This window comes from Myotis davidii, unplaced genomic scaffold (assembly GCF_000327345.1).
Source record: "Myotis davidii unplaced genomic scaffold, ASM32734v1 scaffold266, whole genome shotgun sequence".
NCBI classification, from domain to species: domain Eukaryota; kingdom Metazoa; phylum Chordata; class Mammalia; order Chiroptera; family Vespertilionidae; genus Myotis; species Myotis davidii.
Window position 1 is genome coordinate 5,089,365 of NW_006300032.1, and position 9,151 is coordinate 5,098,515.

At 44.0% G+C, this 9,151-nt stretch overlaps 1 long non-coding RNA gene across 1 annotated transcript in view; it reads right to left on the bottom strand.

The window, feature by feature from the left end:
• Window positions 1-287: 287 nt before the first annotated feature.
• LOC107185052 overlaps window positions 288-9,151 on the bottom strand; it is a 13,097-nt gene continuing 4,233 nt past the window's right edge. Inside the window, exon 2 of the long non-coding RNA XR_001515961.1 lies at window positions 288-552. This is a non-coding gene — a long non-coding RNA (uncharacterized LOC107185052). The remainder of the gene's footprint in view (window positions 553-9,151) is intronic.

Consider the following 9,151-nt stretch of genomic DNA (forward strand, 5'->3'; position numbering starts at 1 on the left):
TGGCCACAATCCATACCACATGCACTGGGAGATAGAAAAATCTCTGTTTCTCAGGACTTTACCATTTAGTGTCAGGGACAGAACTGATAGATGTATGCAGAGATAAATGCAGAAGAAAGAATGGATGCTCTGCACATCCGCGTTTTAATGCGATGACCTAGGTGTTGTGAAGGCTAAATCTCTTGCATCTTTCTCACGTCCATTTCTTGCAGTTCCAGGAAAGACACGCTAAGATACCACTGTGAGATCTATGGAACTATGACTGCGAAGAGCAGGGCCTGATCCAAGAAGGAAAAAGAAGGCAGTTGAATCATCTCTAGGACTGAACCTCTTAACACTTCTGCAAGTTATTCCTGCTAATGATGAAAAATCCAGTCTGAGATGGCTGAAGGCAGGAAGTACAGTGGTCTTAGTGGATCGAGTGGCAGGACATGAGGTGGAGTTTAGATTCTTACGCCAGACAGCGTCGGGCTCATCCTGAAAGTGAAGGAGAAACATAAATCTCTGAGCAGGAAAGACACAGAATATACTTCTGAGCCTTGAGAGTGGTATCTGTAGGAGGTGTGGAGTAGAACAACCCATTAGCTCTGTGTCAATTCAACTATTATCTTAAATGAGCTGTTATGGCCTGGCCTGGGGATCCTCACTACTTGCAACATCATTGCAGTGTATGGGGTCATGAACCTCTGGATTCTTGTTAAAAAAAAAAATACAGCAATCTCCTAAGTATTGAGAAGGACAAACAAAGCAACATTGCCTTATTTCTGAAGAGAACAAAAGGTCAGTCAGAGGTCTTGTCCTAAAGTCAGTGTTATTGAGGTTCATTTTCATGTGCTATCCTCAAATGGTGAAATTAGCCTGGTACAGTCATTCATTCTGGAGCTGTTCCTCCAACATGTATTGATTGAAGCCTATGTGCCAGGCCTTATGCTAAGTTCTTTATTCGTGTTATTTGATTTATCCTTTACAATCCTCTAAAATAGGTGTTACCACCCCCCTTTTCGGATGTGGAAATTTAAGCTCAGAGGGTTATCAAGACCTAAAGGTGATTTCTTGGCTAATGAATTTGATTCCTTTCTCCTTTTTTTTTTTTTTTTTTTACTACCGAGTCACAAACAAAAAAAAATGCATTTGTGAGTCCTCAGAGATTTGCAATCTCTTCCTGGATGTCTTTTGGTGACAAATATCAGAATCATCAACAATGTGTTTTCTAGGTCAGAACAACACCCCGTATCCAATTAGTCCCAATTAAGGAATTCCATTCAGTCCAACTTAGGCTCCATCAAGACAAGTAAGGGACCTTGCAGAGGAAATGAATGGGGAAGGAGGATAGAACAATCACTGCATACCTCCTTGGGTCCCTCTTTTGAGGTGCAGCCCTTCTAGCCAATCTGCATAAACGCACCAGGCTGTGGGAGCTCTGAATAGAGATGCTTTCACCATATCACAGCATTACAACATGTCAGTAAAAGGCAAAAAGAAACAACCAAAATCCTATTGAACCACAGATGTAAATAGAAGTATAAACAGAAGTGTCCCCAGATGCCTTGCTTTGTAACATTTTTCACATGCATTAAACACACACACACACACAAAAAAAACACATATTGTTCTTGTGCAGCATTCCCAATGTGGTTCCAAATCGATGTTTGATTACATGTTTACATACATATGTAAATGTAATACATATAAACACACACACAACACGTTTACCATTTGTCAGACGCTGCCCGAAGTGCTGGAAACACATTATTCCAGTGAACGCTCATAACCACGCTCTAGCATGTAAGTGGTGCCCCTCCACCTGAGACAACTGAGGCAGAGACCAGTTGTCAAGGGCGGTTGGGAAGTAGAGAGGCAGGGTTCGAGTGTGACTCACTCTTAACCATCACACTGTACTGATGACAACTCTTGTGAAAAAAAGACTAACTCTTCGACAAAATCTCTGCTGCAAAGAAGTTTGGCCTTCTGATTTCAGCTTTTCTACTGACCAAATGAGATTCCTTCTTTAATCCAAGTGATCTTGCATGAGTGACCACATAGAAAGTAGGCAACAGGATGAATGATTCCAGGAAAACACCCTTGCCCAAATTACCTTCAATATATATCTTGGGCTGTTGTCCAAAATTCCACTCTTATAAACTCAGTTCTGTGTGGTAATACCTTTCATTCCCATCCTTTTTTCCCGTAAGAATACAAAAGAACAAGACCTGCCCACCGGCATGGCTCCTTGGTTGAGCATCAACCTATGACCCAGGACATCACAATTCGGTTCCCGGATTTCCGGTTAGAGCACATGCCCGGGTTACGAACCCCATCCCCAGTGTGGAGTGTGCAGGAGGAAGCCAATTAATGATTCTCTGTCATCAGTGGTGCTTCTATCTCTTTCTCCCTCTTCCTTCCTCTCTGAGTCAATAAAAATATATTTTTTAAAAAGAACAAATGCTATAAATCTGATCCCCAAATAAGAACTAATCCAGTGGTGAGACTTTTTTGGTGTGGACAGAATCTAGGAAAAAGAGAGAAGTGACTAAGAGAGCAGCTTTTAAAATGCCTTTTCTATCACCCTAAAGCGGCAGATAATACCTTTAGAGGAGTTCAAATTTCAGCTCTATCTTTCAGAGGAGTTCAAATTTCAGCTCTATCTTTCAGAGGAGTTCAAATTTATGCCTTTAAACTATCTCAGCCTCTGTGTTCACATTTTCAAAATGAAAACAATAATTCCTACCTCTTCAAGTGACATCCAATGAGGTAATCATGTCAGTGTTTAATACTTGGTATTTCTAGGAACACCAACACCTCCGCAGGACTGAATACTTACTCCAAGGAGAGGCTTTGCTCATAGAGGCTAAGCAAGAAGCTGGGGCTGGGTCCCCTCTGCAGAGAATGAGATAAGACAGCATGCCCAGTCAGACACAGTAGGAAAGGGAGAGAGTTTACTGACAAGAAGTCCTGAATTCCCACTATCTGTCTAGTCTTTGAGAAGAGAGCAACTGGCTTTGAGGACATCATACATAAGATTTCATCTGGTGAGGAATTTGCTTTCCTCAGAACTTAAAAGGGCAACCTAAAATTGGGTCAGACGCCCATATTTCATAAATAAGGGACTCTGCCCCAAGAAAGCCTCCTGTCCCAGTGGGCTAGTGGCTGAGCCAATACCAGCACTGATGTTTCTGATTTCATCAGGGCCCCAGTCTTCTCCAAGGCTCTGCAAAAGTGGGGGTTGGGTGAAAATGGGGTCATGACAAGCTGTATCCATCTGCTTTCCTTCCTCAGCAGCAACCTCCCCAGGCAACTTGCAAGGTGAAGCTAAAGGTTACACAGGCAGCATAACAGAAAATACAAACCTTCGAAAGAAGGGAGAGAGCAGGTGGCAGCAGGTGCGAGGAAATTAAGGGCACTGCAGAGCCCTGACACGTAATGATCATGTAGGTGTCTGCTTTCTCTCTGCTACGGAACACTATGAGAAATCATTAATAGATGGTGTGTGCAACTGGCAATGGAAAAGAGAACTATTTTTGCCTAACAGACATAAGCAAATGGGAGGCAAGGGGCATCTGCTTTCCAGTCTGAATTTGAAACATATATCAAGAGCAAATATGTAAGTGGTACCTCTGCTCTTCATAAAGGGGGCGAAAGGTCAAAGACTGTATCAGAGCAAATATCCCCGAGTGAAGTTAGCTTCCAAGAATGGTGTTCTTCATATTTAGCCCCACACCCCCCTCAGCCTCAATCCTGGAAGATAATTTTACATTTTAAGACTAGAGATAGTTCACACAAAGAGTCTCTTTATATTTAGAATAATGGATTTCTATTCTTAGATTATCTGACTTGGACCTAAGGGGACAGACAATATTAGATTCATTTCATCTAGTGTGTGTTTTTTTCAGTGTTTTGAATTTTGCTATTTTTATTTTAAACATGTTTTATTTAGTACATTATTTTTTTATATATATTTTATTGATTTTTTACAGAGAGGAAGGGAGAGAGATAGAGAGTTAGAAACATCGATGAGAGAGAAACATCGATCAGCTGCCTCCTGCATGCCCCTCACTGGGGATGTGCCCGCAACCCAGGTACATGCCCTTGACCGGAATCAAACCTGGGACCTTTCAGTCTGCAGGCCGACGCTCTATCCACTGAGCCAAACCGGTTTCGGCGAGTACATTATTTTTTAACTAGAGGCCCGATGCACAAAATTCGTGCATGGGAATGTTGCCATGGCCTCAGCCAGGCCTGCACCCTCTTCAATCTGGGACCCCTCAGGGGATGTTCGACTGCCAGTTTAGGTCTGATTACACAGGGGTTGGGCCTAAACCAGCAGTTGGACATCCCTCTGACAATCCGGGACCACTGGCTCCTAACTGCTCACCTGCCTGCCTGCCTGATCACCCTTAGCTCCTCTCCCCTGCCAGCCTGATTGCCCTAATTGCCTAACTGCTCTCCCCTGCTGGCCTGATTGCCCTAACTGCTTTCCCTTGCCGGCCTTATCACCCCTAACCACCTCTGCCTTGGCCCTGCCACCATGGCTTTGTCTAGAAGGACATCCAGAAGATATCCGGTCTAATTAGCATATTATCCTTTTATTAGTATAGATGGTCAAAAATAAAATTTTACATTTCAGATCCTGGCTTTATAAGAGACACTAGATTGGAAAATTTAGGGCACATACTCCTAAGTAGCAATGAATCAACTGCAGTCAAGAGGAGCTGCCTAACTCCCTGTGAGTTGTGTCCATGAGGCATCAGTGGAAGCCAGGGGTGAGAGGAGAGGGAGATTAAGGTGTTACTTCTGCAGCTTCCTCTCACCAGGTTGCTGTGGATTTGCCACTTCTCACACTGAAGCCCACAGCTCCCATGGGGCAGCCTTCTCCAAGCAGCTTCACTCTGTGGGTTCCCGCCCTGGGGTCCCACTCTTTCTAGTGCCAGGGCTCTACACCATCCTGTGTGGTTTCCTCAGGCTCTGGCCACACTTGATTGAACTCTCCTGAAATCCCCGGTGGGACTGCGGAGCCTCTTTTCTACCAGGACCCTGAAGGACGATCGTGTGAGCACCTGGTTACACACAAGAAGCTCAGCAGATGGGGATGATGTTCACAGACTCTGTAATCAGGGTCAGCTTCCGACAGTGTGTCGGGTGGCCCTGTTTCTTGCTCTGAAGGGGGAATAACCTGTAAAAAGATGATTCCGTATCTATCACTACAAAGTGGTTTGGAAGTGAATGAGTGAATGAATTCAGTCAAATGCCCACTATATAAAAACCACTTTTTTCAGGTTAGACACGACCTCATATGCTGAAACAGAACCTGGAAAAATCAGGAGCCCTGGTACCATGGATCAGGTTGGCTTCCTGGGGGATGCAATCGGCCCAGGCTTCTGGGGGAGGAACATGTATTCTAACCATCGGTTCGTGGGCTTGTGGTGGTTCTCAACATGCTGGTCTCAGCACCGCCTGGGAACAAGTCAGAAATGCAGACTCCCTGGCCCCCACCCCAGGCCTGCAGAACCAGGAAAGCAGAGTTGGAGCCCAGCAATCTGTGTTTTAGCAGGACCTCCAAGAGATTCTGATGTACTCTCAAGTTTCAGAGCCACTGGACCTGGGTCGTTACTAGGAGTAAGCAAAAGCCAACGGGCAGGAGTCTAGGTAAGCTGGTGGCCCAACGAGCAGTAAAGAATTGAGGAGCAGGTGAATAAAAAAACAAGGAGGCTTGCTTGAGGAACGCTGTCAAGAGGGAGTGGAATCAGTTCAGAGCAGGATCCATTTCCCACAGGCAATCAAAGTACCACCGAGGCAGCACCCCAATATCACAGGGGCTGAGGGCAAAGTGAATTAGAAAGCAGGGGCCTGCCCTGAAAATAAGCAGGGCCCTTGTGAGAACTGAGCTCTCGGCAGCCTGGTTCCGCCTTCAGCCCGAAATAGCCCGAAGCCCCATTATCCACACTGGACTCAAGATCAGGACCAGGGAAGCGTGGGGAGTGACTCGATGCCTTGGACCTGAGCGTCTGCCCAGGGCTTTCTACATCCCTCCTGCTTCGGAGCCACAGTGCAGCTGTTTCTTCTGGTGACAACAGGAACTTTTGGCTGTGGGGAGGGGGTGAGTGCAGTGATCTCCAGGCAGGACCTGAGCACCACCCCTCCATGCCAGCCACTTGCTGGCCAGCAGGCTTTCTGACTCAGTGCATCACTTTTCACACTAACTAATGTACGCATTCCTGTGGTTGTCAGGCCTCAGCGTGTGGTGGGATACCTTGTTGAGGTATCACTCTGCGTTCTCTGTATTTTCTCCTTGCTTGGTTCCCAGGAGTTATCCAGGCTCCTGGCGTGGCCTCACTGTTGCAGGCCTGAGAACAAAAGCAACATCTGTCTGACATCTGGGAAAGCTGACGTTTATTGAAGGGCAGGGAGAGAGAGCAGAGAGGACGGGGAGTGGGCACGGTGGGCATGGGCTGTGGCTTCATGAGCAATGAGATGGGAGGCAGAGAATGTGGCAGTTAGGGAACCCACAGCAGCGTCTCCTCCTGCAGTGCCAGGAGGCGGCAGGACCCCGAGGGGAAGACCCAACATGCACAGAGCGACCACTGCACCTTCAGGCCTTGGGGTTCTTGCCCTCTCAAGAGAGTTCTTTGCCCCCCTAATATGGACAGGAAGCGAAGCTCTGGACCTGAAGGACACTTTATTCCAGGGCAGTAGGAGACTCAGAAACCAGAGGTTTCTCCTGGGCAGAATAATCGCCTGTTGGGAAGTGTCCTTCTGACTGAGTAGTAGCTCCGGGTGGAGCTCAGACATCCACACCATAACAGATGCAGGGCCCCACTCAGAAACATTGGAAACGGTGACGCGAAGTCTAGGAGGGTCTTTTCCTCACAAATAAGCATAATAGAAACTTGGTTTCTAAACAGAAGCAATCCTAGTTTTTTGCTTCTTTAAAGCCCAGCAACTCCTTCCCTAGGAACAAAGCTGAGGACATTTTTCTGTCGCTTCCTGGACCCGTAATTTCCCTCTCTGCCCTTTATGAAAAAATTTTATAGCTGGTGAAAATTAAGCAGCTCCACCATTTTCCCAGTGCATACAAACCATCAGCCAATGACTCGATATCCAGGGGCGTCATGCTGCTACCCTGTCCGCATTAGAATGTTTCCTCGAAGTGAGTTTAGTGTGTACTCTCGCAAATGTAACCACTAAGTGGGGCAGTATTGGGGTGAGTCAGTTGTGAACATGCCACTCTGCTTGCCAAATGTGGATCCACACCTCCCTCCCTCCGTGGACACTTAGTATATAATCTAAACGCAGTCACCATCCGGCTTTGTGGTTGCATCATCTTTATGTAATAGTATTTGTTTCCATAGAAGAAATGATAATAATACACTGTCACCCCAGAGGTTACCTCTAAGGCTTGTCAGGACCCATGAGTCTTCAGCCTAAATGGGTGGAAACACCGACGATCTGTAACAGCAATCAGCACACTCGAGCCTGAGGTTCAAATCTGGCCCACGACCTATTTGTGCACATACAGGCTTTTTTTTTTGAGCCAAAAAATGGCTTTTACCTTTTTTAAGTGTTGGGAAATATTTTAAAGAAATATTTTGTGAACATCAAAATTATATGAAAATAAAATGCCAGTGTCCATAAGAAGTGTCATTGGTACCTACCCACCCTCATTTGCTTCTGTGTTATTGCCTTTAGTGGTCTTCTCAGTATAACAGATCTGTGAAGTTGGGTCAGAGATCACATGGCCCGTGAAAACAAAAATATTTACTCTATAGCTCTTTACAAGAAATGTTTTTGTGTTTTGGGGTTTTTTTTGGTGTTTTTTTTTTTTTTTTTTACCAAATCCTGATCTATAAATTTGGAGTTTTCATCTTTTAAAGTTTCTGAATGAGGACAACATAACAATGCCAAGTTTAATAAAGACGTTTGGAGAGTTTGACCTTTTATTTATAGAATGCACAGCAGTGTTTGTGTGCCTGAGGTCAGTATGTAAATAGGTATGGCAAGGAGATTCCTCCCTTTTGGAGTGTTAATATTTGGTGTGTTTCCAATAGTACAGTGGTTGCAGACTGACTTTGGGTGGTGAACACACAATGCAATGTACAGATGATATATCATAGAATTTTACATTTAAAAGCTATATATCTTGTTAACCAATGTCACCCCAATAGATTTAATAAAATTAAAAAAAAATATCCGGTGTGCTTTCTTTCTTTTTTCATATGTAACATATTTCTTACCTAACTGGTATCATAACATAACATACAGGTATATGTAGACTCCATAAGTGCAATAGTGTATCTATCTTTTAGTAATTTAATTAAATGAATAGTTTTCCTGTCAATAAATATCCCTTGAAAACATATTTAAATGGCTGTATGTATCAAAAGAAGCATCTTAAGTTCTCTATTAAGTAAGACAATTTCTATAAAAAACTAATCAGGATAATTATTTTGTCCACTGAACATCTCTTCCTTGGAGTAGAAACCACAAATGGGCACCCGCAGAGGTCAGGCAGGTAATGCAAATGTGAGAAAGAGGTCAGCTGTAAGAATAATGCACTCTCTCACATTCTCTTGAAACATATAACCTTCTCAGTGCATATTTCATTTCCTTACTTTTTATGGAGACATATAAAAAAAATGCATTTCTCAGTTATAAGGAAAGCAACAGCACAAGATGATTAATGGCAACTGAAAATTGAACTCAGTAACAGGTAAGACAATAGGGAGTGATACAGATTGTGACATATTGGATACTATATTTCTCACACTCTAGCATAGATGTCATGTGGCAATATCCAGCATTTCTAGATTATGCAACAGTATCAAGAGTATTATCAAAAGAGTTGGACATGTTCAGTTTTGTAATCTCTGTGTTTTAAATGCAACAATTTGTTTTAATTAGACACCATATTGGCTAAATTTATGAACCAAAATTTGCAACTTCTTGTGACGTGTGGCAGCTCCAAGGTCCAGACCACAGGCCACCAGATAGATCTCTATGATTAAAGACTCATTAGCCTGGCCAGTCAGCCAGATTTGCCTAAGATTGTCCTTCTTGTGGCACTGAAAGTCCCATGGTCCAGGCAATTACTTGTTCCTGAGCAAATCTAGACGGTTAGTCACCCCCAATCAACATTCACCTAACTCTAATTTTTTAC